Genomic DNA, 27,869 nt, shown 5'->3' on the forward strand with positions numbered 1-27,869 from the left:
TGTCTCCATGTGTGCATGTGTGCATGAGTGTGAGGGAGAGAGAGAAAGAATGAAGAGGAGGAGGAAGTCAAGAGGCAGAGAAAGGGAGGGAGGGAAGAGAAAAGGGAACCAGGAAGAGAATTTGCTATATGATTATGGCAGGTGCTGTTAATTTTTGATCTAATACCCATTCCCCTTGTTAGTTCATAGCTACTTGCTTTTGTTCCTGGCTGCAATGTACTCAGCCCCATATAATCAGTCATGATTGGTCTAAGCCAATCAAGACAATTCTGATTTCTGCTTTACCAGCTTTTCTTGCAGCTGAAAGTATCCAGATAACCAGTTTTTTTCCCTCTCCACAAGCCCTAAAATTGTAAAAAGAAATATGCTAGGCTACTTTAAGTGAACATTTTGCTTTTCTAATAAAAGGGGCATGCAGAGAATTCTCCATTCTTCTCACCTTGAAAGGGATGCAAAAGGAAAGCTGTGCCAGCCTGTGATCATGAGGGAAATGTAAAGAGAATTTGAAAGGTGCTGCCCTGACATCACTGAGGAGCCAGCCCAAGGTGAGCACTGACCGCAGACTCTCTGATGAGTGAAAAAAGAAGATATCTAGTTAACTTGTTAACTTGACTGTCATTCGAGGTTGACGGCATGGCTATCTGATAGAATGATAAACAGAGAATCTCCTAAATTTGTGGAAATCCAGTGATGATGGGACAATACCATAAAATAAGGTAGCAGTACATTTGGAAAAAAAAATTAGGCTTCCCACATTATGCCATTTACCAACAAATTCCACATGAGTAAAATATATACAGATAAGAAATAAAACTATAAGTGCACCAAAGGAAAGTGTAGGTGAGTATGCTTATGACCTTGAGGTAGGAAAGTGAGCTGCAGGACCTGCTTGAGGTTGACCACATCCCATTCCTCTTCCTCAGGGAACACATTTCCAGATTATACTACATGGTCCCCATGCAGCTGTGTGTGGCCATGTGACTACATTCTGGTCAATGGAATGTGACATGGAAGTGATGTGGGCCATTTCTAGGACTGGCCCCAACCCCTCACCACATTGGATCTTTCGCTTCTCTCTTATCTCTCACTTGCTACCTCACTAGAGAGGATTCCGTGGAGAGTCTGAGACCCTGAGTGATGAAGCATGGAAGGCACATGGTATCGTGTGAATCTGGGCTCTCCATGCAGTACATTGGGCTGACATGGCGAGAAATAAAGCTGTATTTGTTTCAAAGCACTGGGATTTGGGGGAATGTTTTTTGTAGCATTTGGCCTGCCCTGACAAATACAGGAACCCTTCTCGAGGCAAAAAGGCCCACAAAAGAAAAATTTGATAAAACTAATAATAGCAAAAATATAAAATCAATAAACAAACTTCCTAATGACAAAAAATACCATAGAAATGTCGAAGTTATATAGTAGAACAGAAGATTTTGAAAATTATATAATAAATAGGGGTTGGCACTCAGAATAGATGATGAAACACTCCAAAATAATTAGATAAAGACACATGGACCAATAGAAAAGCAGCAAGTTAGAATATGCAATTGAAAAGAAACGACCCATCAGCATGTGAAAAGATAATCAACCTTAGTTAATAATGAGGAACTTACAAATAAAAGTATAAAATAACCATGAATGATGCCTATCCACCCCTAAAAAAATTAAGTTTGAAAACATGATTCCTGGTGAGGTGAATTGGGTAGTTTTTTACACTGCTATAGGTAGTATTTTGGGCTAGTGGTGAGGTCAGTGGAGGGCATTTTTGTTCTCAGTATCTAAATTAAAATTTTTTTAAGTTTATTTATTTATATTGAGAGAGAGCAAGAGAGTGAGAGAGAGAGAGCAAGCGAGAGAGAGAACAAGCACAAGCGGGGAAGGGGCAGAGAGAAAGAGAGACAGAATCCCAAGCAGGCTCTGTCCTGTTCGCGCAGAGCCAGACATGAGCCTTGAACTCATAAACTGTGAGATCATGACCTTGTGTGAGATCAAAAGTCAGATGCTTAACCGACTGAGCCACCCAGGTGCCCCAAGTATCCAATTTTTTTTTTTTAATGTGCATACTCTGTAACTCTACAATTCTGTCTCTCAGTATCTTCCTTAAAGTCAACCTTGCTCATGTGCATGAAGAAGCATGTATAAGGGTGTTCCTTGCAGCACAACTAGAAATATAAAAAACAATTGTTTGTTAGTAGGAGGATGGTTCAATCAAGTATGACCCATCTAGAACGTGACCCGTGATATAGGTGTTAATATGGAAATTTCTCTAAGGCATATGAGAATATCCATGTATTATAGTGTGATTTACAAATGCAGAAAGGAAAAAAAATCTCTTGTAGATAAATGTCTGCAGGAGGCACACGTGCTATGATTGTGATGGCCTCTCAGCAGTGTGGGGCTGTGGGAGGGAGTGGAGTAGGGTTTTTACTTTTACTTTATGGCTTTCTAAGCTCTTTGCCTGTGTGCTCAGGTAATACACTATATTTATTTATTTTTTTATTCTAGAGAGAGAGGGAGAGCGAGCAAGGGAGGGGCAGAGAGAGAGAGAGAGAGAGAAAGAGAGAGAGAATCCCAAGCAGGCTCCATGCTGAGCACCCTCAATGCAGGGCTCAATCCCATGACCCTGGGGTCATGACCTGAGCAGAAATCAAGAGTCAGATGCTCAACTGACTGAGCCATCCAGGTGTCCTGAGTAATACACTATATTTTAAACAATGTTTTCCACTGAAGCTATTGAATAAAATATGCCAGATGTGACAGGACCTGAATTAAAACATGGAAGCATAAATGAACAAGAGAAGAACAGAAAGATTTGGTTTGGTTGGACACGTGCTCAGTATTGAGAAGCAAAGGAGATAGTGTGCAGAGCACAGATCTTGGAGAAAGCTAGAGACAATTTTGAATTTCAGCTCTGCCATTCTTTGCAAGTGGGATCTTTGGGAAGTCACTAAACATTTTTGAATCTATTTCCTCATCTATACATGGGGAAGATGCTACATCTTTCTCATAATTTTATAAGGCTTAACAAAAGTTAAAAATCTATCTATCAATCAGATTTCCCTGCCTTGTCATAGCGACTGACACAGAGTCTCAGTGCCTACTAGTTTATCTCCCCACCTTTTTCTTTTCCCATCATTCCTTTATTTCTCCACTTCTATACTCAAATGCTGTTAACTGAGCCCTTGCTCTGTGTTAGGTGCCAAAGATACAATCCAAAATCAGATATGATCTCTGCCTTTGAAGAATATTGAGGTTAGTGGCCTAAAAAAATTAAAGAAGCAGGTACAACATGCAGTGCTTAGTGATATTAGAGAGACAAGATGGCAAAAATTCATTGGCAAGGAAGCTGCCCTCTGCTGGAGTGCAAGAGAGAAAGACAATGACTCTGAGGGAGTTATCCCTCATGAGAAAACCACTGTAGGACTAGGAATTGTGTAGGTTAGGGGTAGAGGGCTGGTCTTTGTGCGGGTGTAGAGTGGGGCAGTGTGGACAGAGCCAAAAAGATAGAGGAAGATGTGTACAAACCTGGAAGACAACAGAGCAAGGACATATTCCAGAAACAAAACTGTAAGTTTACAAAATTCATACAAAAGAGACCAAAGATAACCTAAATAAATGGCAAGATGTACTGTCTGCATGTACTGGATGTACTGTACTGTAAGATAAAGGACAGTTAAAATGTCAATCATTCTCATATTGATCTATGAATTCAATGCAATCTCAATCAACATTGCAGAAGGATTCTGTGTAGACAAGAGCAAGCTGTTTCTAAAATTCATATGAAAAGATAAAGGAGCTAGATTAGCCAAAACAATTTTGAAAAAGAAGACAATGTTTGAGGATTCACACTACCCAATTTAAAATGGATTATAAGCCTACACTGGTGAAGATAGTAGGAATTGGACAAAGGTTAGACACATAGATCAATGGAATGGAAAATAGACAACAGCTTTTTCACAAAGGTACAAAAGCAATCCAATGCAGAAAATACTAACTTCTCAACAAATGGTGCTGAAAAAGTGGAGATCAATATACCAAAAAAAAAAAAAAAAAAAAAAAAAAAAGGAAAAGGAAAGAAAGGAGGAACAAAAAAAGAAACTCAATATATACATCACATAATATATAAAAATTAATTCTAAGTGGATTATAAGTCATGTATGCATGTATATTTAAGTGTTCACTTGCTAGTGGGTATATGTACATGCTTGTGTGCATGCATGTCCGTATGAATCTGTTCAGTGTTCAGGAGTGTGTGTGAGTTTCTGTGTGTCAGTGTCTGACTGTATGTTCACATGTTTAATTTGGGTGTGGGAGCACAGACATGCATGTGTGCATGAGTGTGTGCATGTGTATGCAAGTGTATGCACAGTGTGTGTAAGTATAGTGTGTGTCTCTGTGTGTGTTAAGGGTTGAGGTAGGGAAAGCTGTCTGAGACATTTGGAGAGAAGTACCAGTGGGCTTCACATTTACATTTGGAGGTTTTCAGCATACTTATAGTAAGTGAAACAAAGGGAACAGATGCCATAATTCTTTTCTATTAAAAATTATTTAAATTTCGGGGGGGGTTGCTGGGTGGCTCAGTTAAGCATCTGATTCTTGATTTCAGCTCAGGTCGTGTCTTACAGTTTGTGGGTTCCAGGCTTGCATCAGGCTCTGCATTGACCGTGCAGAGCCTGCTTGGGATTCTCTCTCTCCCTCCCTGTCCACCCCTCCTCTGCTCATGCTCAGCCTCTCACTCTCAAAATAAACATGAAAAAAAAATTTTTAGACTTACTTAAATTTCATGGGGTTCCTGGGTGGCTCAGTCAGTTATGCGTCAGACTCTTGATTTTGGCTCAGGTCATGATCTCACGGTTTGTGCCCTGCATGGAGCTCTGTACTGACAGCATGGAAACTGCTTGGGATTCTTTCTCCCTCTCTCTTTTCCCGTTCCTCTCTCTCTCTCTTAAAATAAATAAATAAACTTTAAAAAAATATTTAAATTTCACAAGCACAGGACAATTTCAGCTTTTGGAGTTTTATTTTTTTATAGGCTCATTATTAGTTGAATATTTATACATGTTAACAACTGATAAAATTCAGTGTGTTTTATCCAAATGTCTGTCTTTCTAAAAACAAACCAAATAAAAAAGGAAAAAAAAATAATCCCTATGGATGATATTATCCTGGATGATTGAAAATTTTAAGTAGATGACATCTAGATGAATGGATTTTTAAGAACCTACCCAGATTTCTATAATTAATTACCTGGCAACTTTGTGACCCAACGTGTTAATCTACTAGCTGTTCTTTTTGAGTTACCTAGGTTTTAAACATTAGTCACTATAGAGACACCTGTTTTAGGACATAAATCCACACCGGCATGCAAACAAACTAGGACAATTTACTTCTATTCCCTGGTTCTCATTGCTTCATATTTGAAATGAGGATAGTAGTTCCTATTATACATGGTTGTGGTGATGGTTACATAACATCACCTGTTGGCTTAGCGTGAGCACCAAAAACGGGTAGGTATGATTATTATTGTTATTGCCTATTTACTTCTTTGCCAATATGCTCTTTAATAACTTTGAAACCTAATAGAACCCTCTGGAGTACCATTCTTTCAGAAAATTTGCTTCTGGTAGCTTTTGTATCATAGGAAAAGAACTTATAATTATTCAAAAGTTGTTTCTGTACTGAAATCGATGAATACGAAGTTCGACTTTACAGGTTCAGCTATTTGAGTCAAGAAAGAAAATGCCTTTTAAAGCAGAAAATATGTATGTCCGCACTCCCCTGAGGAAAGAACGTTGAAACCAATTTCCCTCAAATGTTAAGCATTGATGGGCTGGAGACTAAATGGCAAGCACTGCAGCTCCAGAGGAAACAGTCACAGCAAGTCTGAAGCAACGGATTGTCAACCAAAAAATTCTTTTGTCATTGTCATGAATGGAGTTTTTTTTTTTTTTTTTTTCTGAACTGCACGGTGTCCCCACAAATAAGCTGCCTCTGGGCTCAGCCCTCTCTAATCAATTGTCAGGGATGTAATCACAGCTACCAGAAAAGGGGAGAACAGGATGATGGAACAGGAATCAAGAAAGGAAGATTATTTTAAAGATTGTTAAAGAACGGGGACACGATAGGCAAGAAGGAGGGAGAAGGAAGATGGGAGAAATAGAGAAAGAAATGAAGGAGAGCTCAACTGAGAACAACAGCCCAAGTACAATCAACACTACACATTTCATAGATGCTGTATCAGTTACCTATTACTCTGAAACAAATTACTCCAAAATTTAGTGACTTAACATATTTATTATGTCACAGTTTCTCTGGTCAGGTATCAGGGTATGTATAACTGGGTCATGTGACTCAGAGTCTCTCATAGATTGCAACCAAAATGTTGGCTGGGGCTGCAGTCTTGCATAAAGGCTCCACCAGGGAAGGAACCCCTTCCAGGTTCACTCATGTGATTGTTGGCAGAATCATTTCTCGAAAGTCACTGAACTGAGAATCAATTTCTTGTCACATGGGATTTCCCCTGGTGAAACTGCAAAATGACGGCTTGTATCAGAGCAAGGACATGAGAAGAATCAGTGAGAGCATGTGCATAATGGAGCTTCCAGTCTTTTGTATCCTGATCTTGGAAGTGGCAGCCCATCGTATTTGCTGTACCCTGTTCATTGGGTGCAATTCACTAGGTGCAGCCCCCACACAAGGATGGGGGACAACACAAGGATGTAGATATCAAGAGGCAGGAATGATTGGGAGCCATGTCAGAAGCTTCCTACCACAGACGCCCTTGCAGCATCTATATGAGGGTTCAAGTTCATTGTGCAAGTCAAAAGGCAGCATCTTAATATGGTGCTACATGATCACTGATAATTTGTCAGGAATGTTTTTTTAAAAGTTATTTATTATTGAGAGAGAGAGAGAGCACGCAAGTAGAGGAGGGACAAAGAGAGAGGGAGAGAGAATCCCAAGCAGGCTCCACACTGTCAGAAAGAAACCTGATGTGGGGCTTAAACTCACGAACTGTGAGATCATGACCTGAGCTGAAATCAAGAGACAGATGCTTTGCCAGGTGCCCCATTCATCTTTTTTTTTTTTTTTTTTGGCTAATTGTTGTAGAAAAATTTACTCTAAACTTGAAAAAAAGGGAAAAAATGGGGATTACTTGTGTTTTTGATATCCTGCTAAAACACTGACTTATTATAAGCCTGTTTTATCTGATTCTGAAACTCTTGAGAAGTGTTACAACTCCTTATGTAACAACTAACGACTTACAAAGATGCAGAAGGTTTATAGCTCTGTAAAATTAGACACTAAGTTGCAAAAATTTATAACAATGTGATTTTTATTGCCCTCAGTACAAAAGTTAACCTTAGATAAAGTATTATTTTATTACCCTCTAGGGAGTTAGCTTAACATAGCATCTTATTTCTGTATTTCTTTTCTAGCTGACTATAAATTCTAGTTACTCAAGTGTACTTGGAGCCAGATCATTTATCTTTTGCTGGTTCCCTTATCAATGAGTTTAGTAAAGTTTTGGTGCATGCTAATAAATGATTTTGTCTGAGAACTGGGCTTTGCATGCTTTAGGAATTCCCACAAGGTACAGAGGGAATTCAGCAAAACACTGGAAAAGGATCCCTAGAGACACTGCTCTCCAGGCATTATCTTAACTGGCCACCCCACATGCACACATTCATGGTGGCACAATGTCCATGTGGATGACAGGCCTCTCTGATCACAGAAGATTTAAAAACTGCCCCTGAGAATGTAAGCCTGTTAAGAATTGATATTCATCCTATCTCACTGGGGACTGTTCTTCTTTTCCATGGCTCGGCACCTGGGCTTTGAGGAGGAGGCCCCAAAGCTGGGTCTGGTTACTAGGGTTTCCTGATTGGTGATGCCAATGAGCCCACACTGAGGTACACACATTGCCATGGGCCTAAGAAAAAGCTGCATACAGAAATGCTACCCTAGAAGGTATAGCCAACATGGAGAAATACATTGACTCCAGGAAAGAAAGATCCAGAATATGACATACTATATACATTAAAGTTTTAAAAACAAGTATTCAGCTATCTCTGAACTCCTCTGGGAGACTCAGTCTACACAGATACTTGGAAGGCCATAATGGGATCAAGGACACAACTGCATTCTAGAAGATTACATGGTTCCAAAGAAAGCTGTAGGGGTAGGGGAGGTCAGTGTCACACATGGAAATGATCACAAAGGGATGCAGAGGCGAGGATGGTGACAACAGGGCATCCAACCTTGGCAGCAGGACCAGATCTAGGCTGGAGTGAGCAGGGAGAGCCTGGGCACCCCTGGGGCACATTAAGATTTTTCAAGGGACACGAGTGTGGAACACTTAAACAATCAACTTTCAGGGCACCTGGATGGCTCAGTTGGTTGAGTGTCCGACTTTGGCTCAGGTTATGATCTTGCAGTTCGATCCCTTGTTGGGCTCTGTGCTGACAGCTCAGAGACTGCAACCTGCTTCAGATTCTGTCTCCCTCTCTCTCTGCCCCTCCCCCACTCATGCTCTGTCTCTCTCAAAAATAAATCAACATTAAAAAAATGTAAACAACCAACTTTCACATTCTCAAATCCATATATAATCTATCCTAAAATCCATCTGTGGGTAAGACGCCTTCCCTGCAGGTTCTTCTTTCCCACGTCCTCCATTGTTCTGGAGTGCAAACCTCCAGATGCCACACAAAGGGACAGACAATGACTCCTTACACCAGAAGCCTCCTCCCCAGAAGCCTCTCTGTTATCCATCTCATTAAGACTGTTCCATGATACATTTCATTTTGTTTTTTAATTATCCTGTTTTGATCAACTTAACACTAATCAATACTACAAATGGTATTAGTAAAAAGCCAAATGAAATATTTTAACATATGTATGTGTGTGTTTATATATATATATATATATATATATATATATATATATCTGTGTACCAAACATACACAAACAAATATGCCAAGACATGTGACAGGATAATCAGTGAATGTCTTTTAAGCAGAAAATTATGATAGATTTTTGTGGAGGATGTGGAATTTCATATTTCTATATAAATTCAAGGAGGAAACAAAATGGTGTAAACTTTCAAAGTGAAGGAAGGATCTATTTATTCTGTATTTTGAATGGGTGGTTTTTATATCCCGTTATGTGTGTACGTGTATGTGTGTGTGTGTGTGCATATATATTTTTTAATGCTTATTTATTTATTTTGAGAGAGAGGGAGAGAGAGAGAGAGCGAGAGAGCGAGCGAGAGAGAGAGCAAGCAGGGGAATGGCAGAGAGGAAAGGACAGAGAGAGTCCCAAGCAGGCTGCGTGCTCAGCATGACTGTGAGATCATGACCTGAACCAAGATCAAGAGTCAGACACTTAACCAACTGAGCCACCCAGATGTGCCTCCACAATGTATATTTTTTAAAAGTGCTAGATCTGAATGAAAAGTACAGCAAAGGGGATATAGTCAATAATATTGTAATAACCAAAGGGGCACATGCACTCCCATGTTTATAGCAGTGCTACTGACAATAGCCAAAGTATGGAAAGAGCCCAAATGCCCATCAACGAATGAACGGATAAAGAAGATGTGGTACATATGTATACAATGGACTGTTACTCAGTGATCAAAAAGAATGAAATCGTACCATTTGCAACAACGTGGGTGGAACTAGAATGTATTATGCTAAGTGAAATAAGTCAGTCAGAGAAAGAAATATTGTATGATTTCACTCATACATGGAATTTAAGAAACGAAACAGATGAACATAGGTGAAGGGAGGCAAAAATAAGATAAAAACAGAGAGGGAGACAAACCATAAATGACTCTTAAATACAGAGAACAAACTGAGGGTGGCTGGCAGGGTGTTGGGTCAGGGGGAAGGGCTAAAGGGGTGAGGGGTACTAAGGAGGGCACTTATCAGGATGAGCCCTGGGTGTTATATGTAAGTGATGAATCACTAAATTTTATTCCTGAAATCATTATTATACTATATGTTAACTTGGATTTAAATTAAAAAAAATAAGAAATAAAATTTAAAATATAACATAATAATGTTTTATGGTGACAGATGGTAACTACACTTATCATGGGGAGCATTGTGTAATGTACAGAATTGTTGAATCACTATGTTGTATACCTGAAACTAACATATGTCAACTATACCTCAATAAAAAAGTGACGCATCTGTGCTGTTTTAAAATGTCATTATTGGGGCACCTGGGTGGTGCAGTTGGTTAAGTGTCTGACTCTCAACTTTGGCTCAGGTCATGATCTCATGGTTTGTGAGTTAGAGCCCCGCATTGGGCACTGAGCTGATTGTGCGGAGCCTGCTCGTGATTCTCTCTCTCCCTTTCTCACCCTTCAGCACTCTCTCTCTCTCAAAATAAATAAAGTTAAAAAAATAAAATGTCATTATTACAATATGAAAGAAATTACATCTTTGTCCCTATTTAAATTTATGATGTAAAATGTTAGACGTGCACTTGGATGTGTGCTTGCGAGCACAGGATTTCAAGACCAGCTGAGGGAGTGCATGGGTCACATGCAGACCTATCTGTGAGTATCAGATAAAAGGCTTATGAGCACAGGCAGCTGGATTCCACAGCTTCTGGAGCAATCCTGGGCTGGAGGGGAAAAGCCTCTGGTTTGATGGGAAGGCCAGGAGAGGGTCTGAAGGCCAGGGAAGGATGGCACAGGAGGACGCTCAGGTGGGACTGGTGTTAACCAGTCTTGTCACCCAGTTGGGAGGTAAGATGTAGTCAGTGGCACAGGGCCATGGGCTCCAAGGCCGGTCTCATTTCTCAGTGACTATCAAGTGCCTTTTGTGGGCACAATGAGCTTTAATTCTGGGCACATGAGAAAACCATGAAAAACAGACCAAAAATAATGAATCACAGATTTCCGGTCCTGACCCAAGGGACACAACCCCACAGACCACAAAGTGCCCTCAAGAGCAGCGCTGTGCTATTTCACAACGCAATTGTTGATAAAAACTGAGTCAAAGTGGGTGGGAGGACAGGGGAAGGGAGCTGAAAGTCACTGCTCACTATGAGCTAAGCATCCCCCTAGGTCTGCATACTTACAACATGATTTCTAGCATTCTTACCAAGTGTCACAGCTCTGGGAACTTTTCGTGAATTAACTCACTTTGTCCTCAGCTGAGCCCCATGTGGAGGGCATCATCACCACCATCCCCATTTCAGAGATAAGGAAACTGAGGCCTAGAGAGCTGATTCACACTTGGCCCCCAGCCAGGCCTTGGTGTAACCAAGAGTTGGGCTTGAGGCCTATGGATGGAAACCACATCAGTGTATCCCTGGCAGCCCCAGTGGACGGGAACCTTAATTCCATCCTTGGGAGAGGAAGCTGGAGACACGTGCCTGCAGTGGGGCCATGCTGAGACCACTGCTCACCTTCCTCCATCTGCAGCTCCTTCTGCTCAAGGTGACATTCTGCTCAGTTTAGGACATTCAGAGGGACAGCCCTACTACAGGACTTCATGGGCTTTGGCGTTTGCCCTACGCAGCTCCTTTCTGACAACAGCAACTGTTGAGTGTGGACCCTGAGGGTCAGGAATAGGTTTTCTACATGGAATCCTTGGTGCTAAGTGCTGCTAGATGCACCAGTAGAAGAGGGAGGTGAACATTCTGTCCTGCCCTCCAACACTCAGCACCTGGAATCAAGGGACACATCCACTTGGAATCAAGTGGCACCTGGAATCAAGGGCAAATCCACTCTGGGAGGCCTAACCAACAGGGACAACTGTCTCCACTGGGCAGATGGGAAGCCATGGCAACCCAGCCAGATAGCAGGGAGTGAGCACCTGATCCCAGATCCTAGAACCAGACAGACCATGGGCTAGGACTTCACATAGATGGAAGGACATACCTGTCTCGCCCAGCACCTCCACCCTTTTGCTCCACATTTGGCACCAATGAGCAGAGCCTGGTTCCCCAGGCAGACATCAAGCCCTGGGCTCTACTGTCCTTCTCCCAGCCTGGGTGTGCCACCCCAGCCCTGTGGCTGCTTCAGGGCCCAGACTCTGTCCTTCCTGGGGAGGTATAGCTCACTGTGTGTGGGAGGGACATGGAAAGACATAGTGCCCTGATCACATCTGCCATAAAGAAAAATGGGGTCCCGGGACCCAGACAGAGATCTGTGCAGCCCTCAGGACAGTGGCTGTGGGAGTCCCCAGGAATAGGGAAGTCAAGAGAGCAGGAAGACAGAGACTCATGGACCTGCTCAGGCCACTGAGGAGGTCCCCCCCAGCAAGGCCTGGGACCTGCAAGCCTTGGGGAAGGGCTTCTCCACAGGGGTCTTTTTTCCTTGGCTGTTTCTATGTCATTTTCAAGAACACAGGTTAGGAGCATGCTACTCACTTAAGACCAGATAACTCAGGTTTCCAAGTGGACAGAGTTCCACAGGATGCACTGAGAAGAGAAGAAAGGCAGCTCTGATATTTCCACCCACACATTTGAATGAAACCCAAGTGATTTCCTCTGTGTTTACGCAGAACTGCACATCTGGGTTTTAACTGTGTTTCACTCAACCCTTAAACTATTATGTTGTGCCTATATCATGGTCCCTTCTCCAAGGAGCTCATCAAAGGGACACAGAGATAGGCGGAGGGTTCCTGACATGTTAACAGCTAAAAAGGAGGAAGATAGGAGGAGGAGGCGGTGGTGAGCCTTCTGGGAGACTTCGGGTTTATGCCCATGTAGAGATGTTACATCTGGGTCTTCAGGGCCCATCCTCTGCCATGGCTAACCTCAGGGTGGCTGGCCTGGCATCACCCAGAAAGTAAGAGAATGGGTGACACCTCAGAGGGGCCTCAAGCTCAGCCTCGAAAGCCACAAGCCAGGAAACATGCAGGATGAAGCATGCATGCCTACAATAGCCCTTCTTTGTGGAAACCAGCCCTCGTGTGCTTTCAAAAAGTCATGGGGAAGGAATTCAGGCAAGTAAAATTTTTAGAGGAAGCACTTTTCAGATACTCTAGCTAAAAATGTTCTCCAAGGGCAGTCTTTTTGTTTGTTTTTTTAAGACAGCCTAATCCACGTCCATGTGTTGTAGCTCCTAAACTAACATGTATTTTCTTGGTATAATTTCCAAAACATTCTCAAGGAAGATTCCAAGACAATGGAGCTCAAATAAACCCATGGGGACCTCATCTACACAGAAATAAACCTAATAATCTTCAAACAAAAAGTCCCATTGCTTGCTAGTGACTGAAAGGCAAAACTGCCAGCAGACTAGGCAGATCCAAGCCCAGTGAGGGGAAGGAGCAAAGCAATGAAGAGTGCTAGAAATAACCAGAATGGCAGAGTGGATACCATTAGGATGCTTCTCACTGATGAATGCTTCCTGTCTTGGGGATTTTGCATCTCTATGCAACCTTCTAACTTCAGGGACTTAAAAATATGACCACTCACATCCTGGGGAACCTCTGCCCTGTCATTCAGCATTATCAGCATTTTCGCTTAGGGTCTTATTCAGCTTTCAGGGATTACAGAAAATCTCAGGAGTGAAGCAGCATCCAGAGGCACTCAGCCTGTCCTCCCTGCCACTGATAATAAAAACTAATACTAAGTGAGGCCAACTGTGGGCTCCATCCCTGCCAGACACCCCGTGCAAGGGTTACTCTTTGCCTCCTAATTTTCATGATAAGGACACTGAGGGTTTATGAGATGAAGTATTTGCTCAAGGTCATCCAGTTAGTGTGTGCCAGAGATGGGATGCATATCAGACGCGCACCCAGACGGTCTAATTTCAGAGTCCTTCTCTTGACTGCTTTGATATATCCCCTTGTGTGGCAGCTCAAAACCACGGAAGAATGAAAAAAATAACGAAACCTATTGCAGGGAAGAAATGTGGTGCTGATTAACTGATTAGTTAAAAATCATCACACAACTGTCAATAAATGCTAATGTGGGTGAAAAATGGGCTAGGCAGGAGAATATTCACATGGTCTCAAAGTTTGCCCCACTGATTACTTATTAATTACAAGGGATAAAAACCAGTAACTTTATAAGGGAGAATTCTGGCAGAGACCAACTTAACCAGGTGAACAAACTTGTCATCACCATGCCTGGTTACAATGATATGGTGAACCCACTGCTGCATTGTAAACACACAAAACGTGTGTCTGTGCCTAGGGAGGAAGGAACAGCCAGGAAAATCCAGACTGTGAGACTCTGCTCAAAATAAATGGCTTATTAGGTTCTTCAACAACGTCAAAAATCAAAAAAGATAAAAGCAAAAGTAGCATTTTGATTTAGATTTAAAGACACCTAACCAAATTCAGGGCATGATATTTAACTGAATGCAAGATAGGGGAAAACAGCTACAAAGAATATTTTGGGAACAACCAGAGGTATTTGAATACTATATGTTGGATAAGATTACTTTATCAATGCTAAATTCCCCAGTGATAATGGTACTACAGTTTTGAAGTAAAAAGCCAATAGACTTAGGAGATATTTGCCAAAGTATGTCATGATGTCTGCAACCTACTTTCAAATGATTCAGAGGAAAACACTAAACACACATATATGTACACACCCAAATATATATTCCATGTGTGTATGTGTGTGTGTCTATGTGGGTAAACAACTGGTAAATCTGAGTGAAGGATATATGGGTGCTCAGTTTCCATTTTTTTAATAGATTTGAAATTTATCAAAATAAAAGGCAGACAAAAAGAAAATGTTCATTCAAGGAGTCATAAGGCAAAAGCAATGCTATGCTTTTAATCAACTAGATGAAAATTACATTTTGGGATAAGAACTAAGAGGAAACATTAAAAAAGAAAATAATATGTGAAGGTGATAAGACTACTTTTGTTTATATTACTCTTACAGTAGTTTAAAAATCAATCATGGTAGCAACAGATGGCAACAGACTTAGTTGGTAAATTTTGTACTAGGTATAAATCAAATCACTTATTGGTCATTTACTACAATCATGTTTTTCTTTTTTTGAGAATAATGTTTATTATTCTAATGCAATACCAAACTCATTTCATAATCTTCTGAATGAACTTTAGTGAACAAATAACACTATCCCTGGCTTTAGATCTGATTCCCAGACAATTTTCTCCAAGGACCACTACAAGTGCTGTTGCTAGAGGTGTTGACTGCATTTGTCCCTCTGGCACAGTCACTAGGAACCCATGAACACGGAACTTACTTTTCAAACAGTGTGATTCTCTGGGGGTGTGTGGCAATCAGGCAGCCAGGGCAATGCTGCACCGTCCCTGCTGGAAATGGCCCATTGTTGCTCCAGTAGATGGTGTGGGACCACAACCCCTGAGGGCTCTGGAAAAGACAACAAGGATAAAGCAGAATGTTCATATTTCATTAAAAATGACAATTTAAAACTTCAGTGTTATGAATATTTTTTAATACATTTTAAAATTAAAATGTGAATATTTCAAATTTAAAAGTGATTTTAAATATTCAGTGTGAACTTGAAATGGTCTTGATAGTGAACCCCATATCTCTGACTCTCCCTTCTTAACACACCACCCCACCTTTTAATTTTTAAATAAATGCAGGCATCTAGAGGCAGGTCAGGATACACGCATGGGACAAGTCTGCTCAGTGGGGAAGTGTGAGAAGTGGCTGTGGGTTAGAACACAGAAGAAGTTCATGCACTGTGCTGATGTTCCAGAAGATCCTTCTGGATCTTCCCAGAAGGATCCTTCCCAGTCCTTCCCAGAGGGACTCCTAGACCAAAGCCTGACTTCTGACATTCCATGAGACCCTTGGGTGGTGTGGTCTATGAGGAGTCTCAAAGTTAGGAAACTGTTCATAATCCCTACCTGGACCATGGGGTATCTAAGCAGTCATAGTGATGACCACACCTTGGTCCTGACAGGATGCACAGTGCTCCACGTGGAGGGCAGAGTGTCATGAACAGCATTGTGAGTAGAGAGGGTCCCTGTGGACTACACCTTGTTCCAAGTGGGCACACCTTGTGCCACAGCATCTTGACTCCTGAGATCCACTCACTTATATGCAATGTAGAGTTTTCTTGCAAGCATCATAACCCTAGGACACTCTTAAGCTAGGAGGACTGTGACTTCACAGGTGCAGGGAGGGTACTAGGTCACATTTGGGCACCCTACATAGACCCACATGTGGTACAGGAACCCCGCTTTCCTACATGATAACACTTAGACTCTGGGTGAAGTCCAAGGATCCTGCCTGTGTCTATGGAATGCCCCTGTCCAGTGGTGTGCCCTGAGGCCTGGAATGATGTGTCTTGTCCCCACAGTTCCCAAGTACCCTGAGGTTCCAGACTCCTAGCTGGCTTCCCCTTTCACATCTCCCACCCAGATGGAGAAATCACAAATCTTCATACGCATAGGTGCTTTACTTTCAACATTTCGAAGCTAACATGATTTCTCTCTTTTTGGTGGTTTCTATTACTAATATAAAATATTTTGGTCTTGTGTATATATTCCCACCTTGAATTATACTCTACTGCTTGTCTTACTGCTCCTTGTTCTTTTTGTAATGTTGCTTGTGATAGTTTTGCCTATTCCTTTATAGTTTTACCTCTTTAGGCCATCTTTTTTTTCAGCTGTGTCTTATCTAAAACATTATAGATAAAATTTAATCCTTTATTCAATTTCAGAGTAGCTGTACTTTAGTTGGGGAATTTAATCTGTTCATTTTTATTTTTTTTTTATTAAAAAAATTTTTTTTAATGTTTATTTATTTTTGAGGCAGAGAGAGACAGAGCATGAACAGGGGAGGGTCAGAGAGAGAGGGAGACACAGAATCTGAAACAGGCTCCAGGCTCTGAGCCATCAGCACAGAGCCTGATGCGGGGCTTGAACTCACGAACCGCGAGATCATGACCTGAGCCGAAGTCGGACTCTTAACCGACTGAGCCACCCAGGCACCCCAGTTCATTTTTATTTTTTGAGTAGCATTAAGAGTAGGGTAGGTAGATGACTGGTGTATTTGGCTCATTCTTCGTCATCTGTTTTAGTGTTTTCTACTCCTCAAATTTTATGGTGTTAATTTCTTTACTGTCTTCAGCTGACTTGATTGGTCTTATTTTTCTTGTAATTTTTTTAGAAGTTATATATCTTATTTTTACTTCTAGCATTTATCTTAAGTTTGTTACACATATAAGTATATTAATTTTTTTTACCTTGAGAATTGATGAACAGATATTAGCCTCTAATTTCCAAACAGGATAAGACAATTATTTCAATGTAATTCCCTTCCCTTGCTATCTGTTATATTTTGTTTAAATTATTTAAAATACTCTGAATTGCTTTTAATTTTCATGCTTGTAGTTTCTGAAGAATAATTTCTTAACAGTTGCATTAAGCTTCATGGCTACATTGTTAAATTACAACATGTGACTGCATTTTCCTGTTTGTTAATTAATCATGTATAATTTATGTATCTTTTGTTTCTGCTTTATTGAATTAATTTTTTTATTTTACTATAGGGAGTCTCTGAGTAGCTCTTTCAAAATGGTTTCATGGATAATACATTTTCTGAATTCTTAAATAGAAATGGGAAGACACTAAATATAAAAGAATAAGAGTCAATATTGTCAGAACAATTTTGATAAAGAGAGCAAAGTTGGAGATATAATAGTTCCTGATTTCAAAACTTACTACAAAGCTATAGGAATCAAAACAGTGTTATATGCATGTAAAGACAGACATACAGAATGATGGGATAGAATGGAGAGTCCAGAAACAAGCTCTCACATCTATGGCCAAATGATTTTTCAATAAGAGTACCAAGACTATTCAATGGGGAAAGGACAATCTCTTCAACAAATGGTGTTAGGAAAACTGGATATCCACATGAAGAATGAAGTTGGGTCTTCACCTGATACCATATATAAAAATTAACTCAAAATGAACCAAAGACCTATATGTAAGAGCTAAATCTATAAAACTCTTAGAAGAAAATTAGGAAAAAAGCTTCATGATGTTGGATTTGGCAAAGATTTTTTGGGGATGACACCAAAGCATAAGCAATAAAATTTAAAAAAATGGACTTAACCAAATTAAAAAGTTCTGTGCATCCAAAGACACCATGAACAGAGTGAAAAAAAGGCAACCCATAGAATGAGAGGAAATATTTGCAAATCATATATGTGATAAGGGATTAATATCCAGAATACATAAAGAACTCCTACAGCTCAACCTAAAACCCAAACAGCCCCATTCAAAAATAAGCAAAGGACCTGAGTAGCCATTTCTCCAAAGAAGATATAAAAATGGCCAATAAGCACATGAAAATATGCTCAACATCACTCATCATCAGAGAAATGTAAACCCAAACCACAACGAGATACCCTTTCATACACATTAGAATGGTTATTATAAAAAATAAAAAAAAAATCACAAGTGTTGGTGAGCATGTACAAAAATTGGAACCCTGTGCATTGCTGGCAGGAATGTAAAATGGCCTCTAAGGAAAACAATATAGCGGTTCTTCAAAAAAATTAAACATAGAATTACCACATGATCCAACAATGCCACTTCTGGGTATATGTCCACAAGAAGTGAAAGCAGGGGCTTGTATGCCCATGTTCACAGGCAGAATTATTCACAATAGCCAAGTGTGCTGGGACAGGCACAGAAGGGGTGGCTTTATTTTTTGGTCTCCCTGAGAGCTTTAAGAGAAAATTTTTTTTTCTTGGAAGTGAGTTTTAATTCACATATTGACCGTCAATTAGTCTGTCACTCAGGAAGGCACAAAAAAAGCATTGAGGTCTCAGGCCAAGTAGTATGCAGTTTTGTTTTCGGTTCTCTAATGGAATCAAAACGGTTCTCTAATGGAATCAAAACTTGCAGCATGTCCTGGCTAAATTCTAAGCAAATTTAAATTCAGGAAAAGTCTGTGACAACTTCCTGTAAATAAAGGGGAGATGTGCTTTTTACACCCTGATATTGTAAGTGCAAAATATGTCCATAATAAATTATGTGAAGGTCTGGTAGGCTGAAATGCTTTTCAAAATGCAAGTTCCTATAGAGGGAAATGCAAGAAAATTTCCAGTGATTTAAAAGCAATAAAGATCAGGAACACAATGAGGAGAGGGGAAAGGCTATCAGCCAAAACAAAGGGAAAGACCAATGCTTTGTGGGAACTATCATCCTAGGAGAACAATAGTTTCTAAAATAAAATAGCCATTTTAGACCTGTATCTATCTTAGTTCCAAAAGGTGGAATGTGGCTAGGTTGCAGACATCATCACATTAAGTCTGGTGGTGCCTTTCATGACACCCCTGAATGTGGACAGAGGGCCTAGGAGTGTGCTTGGAAACCATGGATACAGTGCATGTATGGAAGCTTCTGGGTGAGAACCTAGATCCATAACTCCCACATTAAGGTAGAGAGAGGCCATTCCTGCTGGATTCTCTTCCCCTCACCCCACCTCTACTCTGTTGCAGAGTCAACTGGAAAGGCATCAGGGATGACCTGGGATTGGTACCAGCAGAGTCCCCTGCCAGTGTGCAGTCCTGGGAAGCCATTTCACCCCTGCTTCATCCATTACCTTGGGGCTTGGACTGTTTCAAGGCTCTTGGTGAAGACTGACAGGGACAGCCTCTGAAAATGCTCTTGGGACCTGAAGGGGCTTACAACTGTAAAGGGATGTTATTCTAAGGTAAAATGCAGGCACACAGGGGCTAAAGATGAAAGAAATTCAGACATGCTCCAGGTTTGGCTGCTTAGAAACAGAAAGTACAAAATGGGTTGCTACTGTCCAGCAGGGTAGCCAAGGTTGGCAGCTGCCCAGCGACTGCCCGTGGAACTCCAGGGCACACCCAGGGAGGTGTGTGAATGCTCTCTCTGGCATTTTCCCTCAGACTACTCAGACTCTGGGCTTCCTGCTCCCTCTCTTGCCTCCAACTCCCACCTAGCTTTTGCTGTAATTTTTCATCTGGTTCCCCAACCTATCCTAACACTCCTAACCCTTTGCAAGCCAGGGTCCCTTCAAGCCCCACTTCCCTCAAGAAATCTTTGCTGATCACTGAACCATAAAATGTTTAATGAACACCTATTTTACCTATTTTAATGAGTTGCAGGCAGTGGGGCAGAAATAAAGTTGACTGGTTTTTGCCCTCATGTTCCCCGTGGCCTGAAACAGGAGACAGGTAGGAAAACTAATACCTGCAGAACAGCATGCTCTCTGATCAGTGACCCTGAGTCTAGGGGAAGTCGTGGTGCTTTGTGCCATCTACCTCAGGGGCCAGGGGAGTTTTCAGAGAGAGAGAGAGACACTTGGCCTGGAGCTTAAACCCTACGGAATTCCCAAGAGAAGTGGGGGAGGGAACTGGTGTTGGTTGAGTGACATGCTCTGGATGAAGTGCTTAGAAGTCCTCTCAGGTCTTCTCACAAATATAGCTGAGGAAAGGGGCTCCGAGGGACACACAGACCTGTCCTTCCACTGCCCCAAGTAACAAGGGACCATAAGGAAAGCAAAGGGCAAGGCACAAGCTAGCACAACATTCCCACTCCCCAGGTGGGATATGTGTGATATTCCTCAGGCATTTCTGGCTGCCCAAGAAAAAAAGGAAAGGAAAGAAAACAAAGGGTTAACTGATAGAGATCACAGTCATACAGGACGTGACTCTCCCATCAGTTTACAAGTATCTTACTAAATTACAAGAAAAAGGCAATCTTATCAACAGCCCAATCTCCAGAAACCTATAGACTCAGTTTCCTGGAGCCCCAACATCACCCTCCCCTCCATAGTGATGTGGGGAACAGGCAAGAAGGGGATGGTAGGTAAAACTAAATTTCCTTATAACCTGCAGCCAATTGACAAATACTTGGGGCAAATACAGAATGCAACATTTCTCTAGGAACCCCCTAGTGTCTAATGTTGATGCCTTACTAGAGGGAAAATAACCTTAGCTTGAGAATAGCAAGGCCCCTAGCATTTTATGAGTCCTCCTTAGCATATCAAAGTCCTCCTGGAGGCCACCCCTTTGCCTTAACCTCCTCAACTCCTGAAGTATATACCCAGTCACTCTTCACACCCTCAGTGAAGTAATTTCTGCCCACAGGTTCTGTTCCCATGGTTTAATAAAATCACCTTTTTGCACCAAAGATGTCAAGAATTCTTTACTGGCCATCAGCTCCAAACCCTTACCAATCCAAAACCTCATCACAAGGAGGTCCTCCACGGGCCACTCTCTCACCCTGTGGCCTAGCCCTGTTCACTCATGGCCCACAATCCATCCTTTTCCTGCCCATACATGCTATGTCTGTTGTGCCATCCAGGGGCCCAGTGGGCCGTGTGCCTACCAGGAGAGCCCACTAGACAGCTCCACAAGGGGAAAGTTCAAAGAAGAGTTAGCCAGGGTGGCTCAGAAGGGTGAGTCAGACCCTGCAGCTGCTGGCTTAAGGAGTCCCTGACACCCAGGTAAAGCACAGTACACAAGGTGGTGATGGGGGGATCCAGGAGGCAGTAGCCTCTGTTTCCTGGAAGGGGTGGGTGACTGGTGTCTGGGCCAACTTGGAGAGCCTGGGGCCAGGTGGCTGAGGCCTTAAGAGGAACCACAACAAGGAGAGAAGAAGAAAAGGGAAGAAGGAATGGGAAGTCTTGTCATTCTGTGAAACGGTGTCTGTCATGGGTTATGGGGCCAGGCATCCACTTACACCCTCTCTGGGGAACTGTCATTTCTAAGATTGTGTCTAGGTTTCCCAAGAGGAAGAGGGTGTCACTGCCCTCCCATGCTTCCTGACCCCACAGCTGTCCCCACTCCTCAGGTCTAAAATGGATTGATCCCTTTTCTTATAGCTTCTCCTTGCTTCGAATTGCCTAAGCACAATCTACATTTGACCTTTACCTGGACCCTGAGGCCCAGTGGTGGGTCAAGGTGACACCAGGACTTCATAGACTCCTCCCCTTTGCCCTGCCTGCTTCCCATGGCAGCTCCTTCTTGCCTCTGACAATTCTTTGAAAAGAATATTCCTCATCCTATCACTCATCCTCTTTATTTTCTGTGCATAATCTGCAATTACCCTGTTTGTCTGTTTACTCATATGTGATTCAGAGAATATCACTAGACTGTCCATGCAGGCTGTGACCAGGGTCGTCCTGAAGCCTGGCACACAGAGGCAACAATTATGGGACAATGTATGGGGGCTAGAGGGCCTGTTCTGGGTCCAGAGCTTCTACTAGGACACCTGACTGCATTCCCAGGGGGCTCTGTCAGGGCAGAGGATTTCATGACAACCCATAGGCATTCTTCGCCTGTAGAATCTGAAGTAAATTCCCTCACCTCTTTAAAACCACTGTTATCCCTGTTCATCTCCCACCAGGCTCATGAAGTCAGCACTGATCAAGTTACCCTCAACAATTTTACTTTCCCGTAACATTCCAAGGCATTTGGATGGATTCACATTTCTCTATTTATTACCTTGAAATGGCCTCTACTTAAAAAAAAAAAAAATTAAGTTTATTTATTTATTTATTTATTTATTTATTTATTTTGAGAGAGAGCATGAGCAGGGCAGGGCAGAGAGAGAGAGAGGGAGAGAATCCCAAGCAGGCTCCACGCTGTCAGTGCAAAGCCCACCATGGGGCTCGAACTCACCAACATTGAGATCATGACATGAGCAATGACCAAGAGTGGTGCCACCCAGGCGCCCAGCCTCTACTTTTGTTAAAGGTGGAAAGAAGTCTTGCCTTTCTAACTCCAGCAGTGCCAGAGCTTTATTCTTATACAAAAACTTCCCATGTACAGAAGATGTACACAGTAATGGAGAGAATCCCCAAACTTGTAACAAGATCCATTAGCAACTTTTACAAGGGTCTCACTCCAGATTAAGTCACTCTTCTCCCACCCAATTAGCTGTCAAAGCAAGTGATGCTGGTACTGCTGCTAGGAAATCAAACTTGCTGGCCATTCCCTAGCACTGCCTTTCACTGCAACACCCCATCTTACGATTCCCAAAAGACGTTAGTCAGTCCGCCCAGGACAACCCAGCAAAGTGTCTAGCTGTGACTCCTGCTGAATTCACTCACTCTGTCCCTGTCCTTCCAGATTTGCCATGCCCAGGGCATTTTTTATTTTTAAATTTTTGAAGGTGGCAATCTACAGACATTTTATTAGCAAAAGGAAACAAACATGCTTGCAGCAGAGAAAGATAGGGGATCCTCCTTTCCCCTCAAGGGCATCATTAGACCTTTAAAGAAAGGCAGGTTAAAACAGTATGAGAGTAGACCCCAGGGCCTCAAGCAGGTTGAAATCCAACAACGGTGATCTGTGCTGTGCAGTGTCAACCTCATACTCATCTAGAGCTGCCTGGAATCGGGCAGATGTGGAGCCACAGAATATGCAGTGCTGCTCCACCTCAGGAAACTGGACACTCTGGCTCTCTGAGACCAATTCCTGTACAGTAGCCAATGTCACATGTGCTAGTCTCTGGGTCCTAGCTGGTGCTCCCTGTCACCTAGAAGTGAGACCTTGAGTCCCTAATTGCTTCCCCTTGCCTGGGTCCAGGAGGACAGGAACTACAAAGGACCAATGTCTGAATGTCTCCTTCCTCCTACTTTAAGACTCCTTTTGTTCCATAGTCTCCAGAGAGCTCAACAGGAACCCAGCATCGGGGTGGTGGTGACGAGGGTCCCTGGCTTCCCACAGGGGAGAGGGAGGCCAGAGGGATGCCTGAACAGGGAACACATGGTGCAGCTCCTAAGGTGGGATGTGGGAGAGCCTGGGGTGGGTGCTGAGCCAGACACAATCAGTTCAGTCCCCACATGGCTGCTCATTAGTTCTGTGACCTCAAGAGACTTTCTTGGCTTCTCTGTGCATCACCTGATATTCAGTAATAATAGGACCTACCTCACAGGGAGGCTCTGAGTATGAAACGGCTTAAAACTGAATGCTCTACACAGCTTTGTTTTCATGCACAGTTCCCCTCTTAGCTACATGGGACATGGGCACCTGGCCTTTGCGTGTCTCCTGCCTCCTCTGTGATGCCCAGATCACTTCCTGACAGCTCATCTCCAGCAGCCCCCATTGTCCTGAGCCCCCCAGCCCCTACTTACCTCCCCTCTGCCTGGGTCTGGGAGCAGGACTGGATGTTTGGGCCAGCCTTCCCATCTCCCTCTCCCCCTCCTCCTCTCTGGGTAGAGGGTGAATGAGCAATGCACTAATTAAGTCCTATGCAAATTAAAGCTGGGACTACTGGTTGTAGGAGATTCTCAGCCTGCAAGCACTTCTCTTCAGGGAATTCAAAATTATCTCCCCTCCTCTACAGAGGGCACTGTGCCTAATGATATCTCATACATCCTGTGCTAGACTGTGGGGTCAGCACTGAGTGCATTTGGGAAAATGCAAACAATGTTCATAACATGTCACAACCTTCCTAGACAGGCTGAGCTCTGACTATAATAGTATTCTCCACCTACGGGTTTAAAGGTAAATTAGAACATGGCAGAGAAGTAGGAGGACCCAAAGTTCCCTCATCCCTCAAACACAGCAGTATTGAGGCCAAAGGACTTTGAATTCCAAGAGCCTGGGTCGCAGGGCGACAAATATGTCTCCAGGGGCCCACAAGGAAAACCTGTAGGGCCATAGGTGCATGACTGTGAACTGGGAGAGATAAAAACGGGCCACATAGGCATGGATGGGAGGGATGCCCTTCTGTGGAGAGACAAAGGGAAGAGAAAGAGAGGCTTGGAAAGCATAGGACTGTATCTGGACAAGAGAAAAACCATGGACCAGGACGGACCAAGATCCAATCTCTAACTGCGGGCCTTTCTCCAGACTGGGGGCAGCTGCCCTGTTTGCACACCTGGAGAGGAGGGGAGCCAGCCCTGGGCTCAGTAACTCGTTCAGAGGCACAGTCTGCAGTGGGAGAAAGCAATCCCCTCCCTGGAATGCAATGGGAAGAAGGTTCAAAGGACAAAGGCTGCCTGCGCCTGCCGGCCAGAAGTCATATATCTGCGGTGCAAAGCGGCACTTCCCCGGAACTGGGGCACATGGAGAGGGACCCTTTAAGATATTAGGGTTTAAGTCCCAGCCAAGCACAGGGAGGCATGGGAGTCAGTGGAGTGGAACTCATTTGCACCGGCGGCATCGCGAGGATGGCTTGAACAGAGTGGTTTGGGACACGTGGTCCGTGGAGGAGAGACTGGGGTGTCGCCATTTTTCTCCTCATCACCAACAAGGTGGGGCTTCAGGGAATGGACAGTGGTCCCACAGGGGAGGCAAGACCTGCCTATACTAAACCATGCCCTTCCGTGCCTGGTAACTGCATATCTACTGGAGTGGGACTGACACTGAACCAGACAGCACCTCCTCCAGACCAGCATGGCCACCAGTTCCAAGGCACCCAGTGGTTTTCCATTCCCTGATTTAATTTTTTGACAATTCTTATTATATATTTATATATATGTATATATATATATATGTGTGTGTGTGTATATATACGTGTATATATATACATATATGGACCATATATATATATACATATATGGACCATATATGTGTGTGCATGTATATATATATGTGTGTGTATATATATATATATATATATGGACCATATATGTATATATATATATATATATATATATATATATATATATATTTCTTCTTTTTATCCTTATTTCTTCCCTCCTCTAGTCTGGTTATTCTGGTTGTTGGCTTATTTAATCTATTCTCTTTATACCTGTTCTATAACTCCTTCTTTATTTTCCTCTCTCTTTTTCTGGACTAAGCTGTATAGTTTCTCTGCCTGGTCAATTTTCTTTTCTTTTCTTTTTCTCTGCCTCTGTCATTTCTCTCTTTGTATGGGATAAGGCCTCTTCCATCAACAATGCCCCACCCTGTTGTTTTGCTGTAGCTGGTATTTTTGTTTTTTTTTCCCGTTTTTGTTTGTCTGTTTGTTTTCTTTTCTAGGGCTACCTCAATGAACAAATCAAAGCACACATGGTGGAGGGTCCAAAAGATCACTATGAGTAGGGAGATAAAGCAACCAGAGTCACAACAACAGAGAGCAAGTAACACACTCCAAGAAACATCTCCTGAAGGGCCAGGCCCTGGACAGTATATGACTCTCTTTAATATAGCAGTGCTCACAGGTACAGGACACATAACAAGCTTTTAAAACACATAAGGGACAGAAAACTAGCCAAAATTAAGAAATGGAAGAATTCTCCTCAAAAGAAATTCCAGGAAGAAATGACAGCTAAAGAATTGATCAAAACAGATATAAACAATATAACTGAAAAAGAATGTAGAATAATAGTCAAAAGATTAATCGCTGGGCTTGAAAAAAGCATAGAAGACAACAGAGAATCTATTGCTGCAGAGATCTAGGAACTAAAAATAATCATGGTGAATTAAAAAATGTTGTAAGTGAGGTGCAAAATAAACTAGATGAGGTGACAGTGAGAACTGAAGAGGCAGAGGGGAGAATAAGTGAAATAGAAGATAAAATTATGGAAAAAGATGAAGTTGAGAAAGAGAGGGAGAAAAAAATTCTGGACCATGAGGGGAGATTTAGAGAAGTAAGTGATTCAATGAAACATAATAATATCTGTATCATAGAAGTTCCAGAAGAAGAATAAGAGATAGAAAGGGGTGGAAGGTGTACTTGAACAAATCATAGCTGAGAACTTCCCCAATCTGGGGAAGGAAACAGACACTGAAACCCAGGAGGCACAGAGAACTCCCTTCAGACATAACTTGAATCAATCTTCTGCATGACATATCATAGTGAAACTGGCAAAATACAAAGATAAAGAGAGAATTCTGAAAGAGCTAGGGACAAATGGGCCTTAACCTACAAGAGTAGAAGAAGACTTATATATCGAAACTTGGCAGGCCAGAAAGGAGTAGCAGGAAATATTCAATGTGATGAATAGGAAAATTATGCAGTCAAGAATCCTTTATCCAGGAAGGCTGTCATTCAGAATAGAAGGTGAGATAAAGGTTTTCCCAAACAAAAACTGAAGGAGTTCATTACCACTAAACCAGCCCTACAAGAGATCCTATGGGGGATTCTGTGAGTGGAATGTTGCAAAGACCACAAACGACCGGAGACATCACTATAAGCATGAAACCTACAGATAACACAATGACTCTAAACCCATATCTTTCAATAATAACACTGAATGTAAATGGACTAAATGCTCCAATCAAAAAACATAGGGTATCAAAATGGATAAAAAAAAGACCCATTTATTTTCTGTCTACAAGAGACCCATTTTAGAACTGAGGACACCTTCTGATTGAAAGTGAGGGGATAGAGAACCATCTACTATGCTACTTGAAGTCAAAAGAAAGCTGGGGTAGCCATACTTATATAAGACAAACTAGATTTTAAATCAAAGGTTGTAACAAGATATGAAGAAGGGCATTATATCCTAATTATGGGGTCTATCCATCAAGAAGAGCTAACAATTATAAATGTTTATGCACCCAATTTGAAGGCACCCACATGTATAAAACAATCACAAACATATGCAATCTTATTGGTAAGAATATGGTAATTACAAGGGACTTTAATACTCCACCTACAACAATGGACAGATCATCTAGACAGAAAATCAATAAAGAAACAATGGCCCTGAATGATACACTGCACCAGATGGACTTGACAGATATATTCAGAGCTTTTCATCCTAAAGCAGCAGAATACACATTCTTTTTGAGTACACCGGGAACATTCTCCAAGACAGATCACATATTGGGTCACAAAGCAGCCCTCAATAAATATAAAAGAATTGAGATCATACCATACACATTTTCAGATCACAGTGCTATGAAACTTGAAATTAACCACAGGAAAAAGTTTACAAAACCTCCAAATGCATGGAGGTTAAAGAACGTCCTACTAAAGAATGAATGTGTC

At 42.1% G+C, this 27,869-nt stretch overlaps 1 protein-coding gene across 1 annotated transcript in view; it reads right to left on the reverse strand.

Moving 5' to 3' along the window:
* The window catches only part of OTUD7A (OTU deubiquitinase 7A), a 374,562-nt gene that overhangs the window by 168,553 nt on the left and 178,140 nt on the right, over positions 1-27,869 (reverse strand). Inside the window, exon 2 of the mRNA XM_042941241.1 lies at positions 15,200-15,327. The gene's annotated coding sequence lies outside the window, so the exon portion shown is untranslated. The remainder of the gene's footprint in view (positions 1-15,199; positions 15,328-27,869) is intronic.

The sequence above is a fragment of the Panthera leo genome, chromosome B3 (genome assembly GCF_018350215.1).
Source record: "Panthera leo isolate Ple1 chromosome B3, P.leo_Ple1_pat1.1, whole genome shotgun sequence".
Taxonomy (NCBI): domain Eukaryota; kingdom Metazoa; phylum Chordata; class Mammalia; order Carnivora; family Felidae; genus Panthera; species Panthera leo.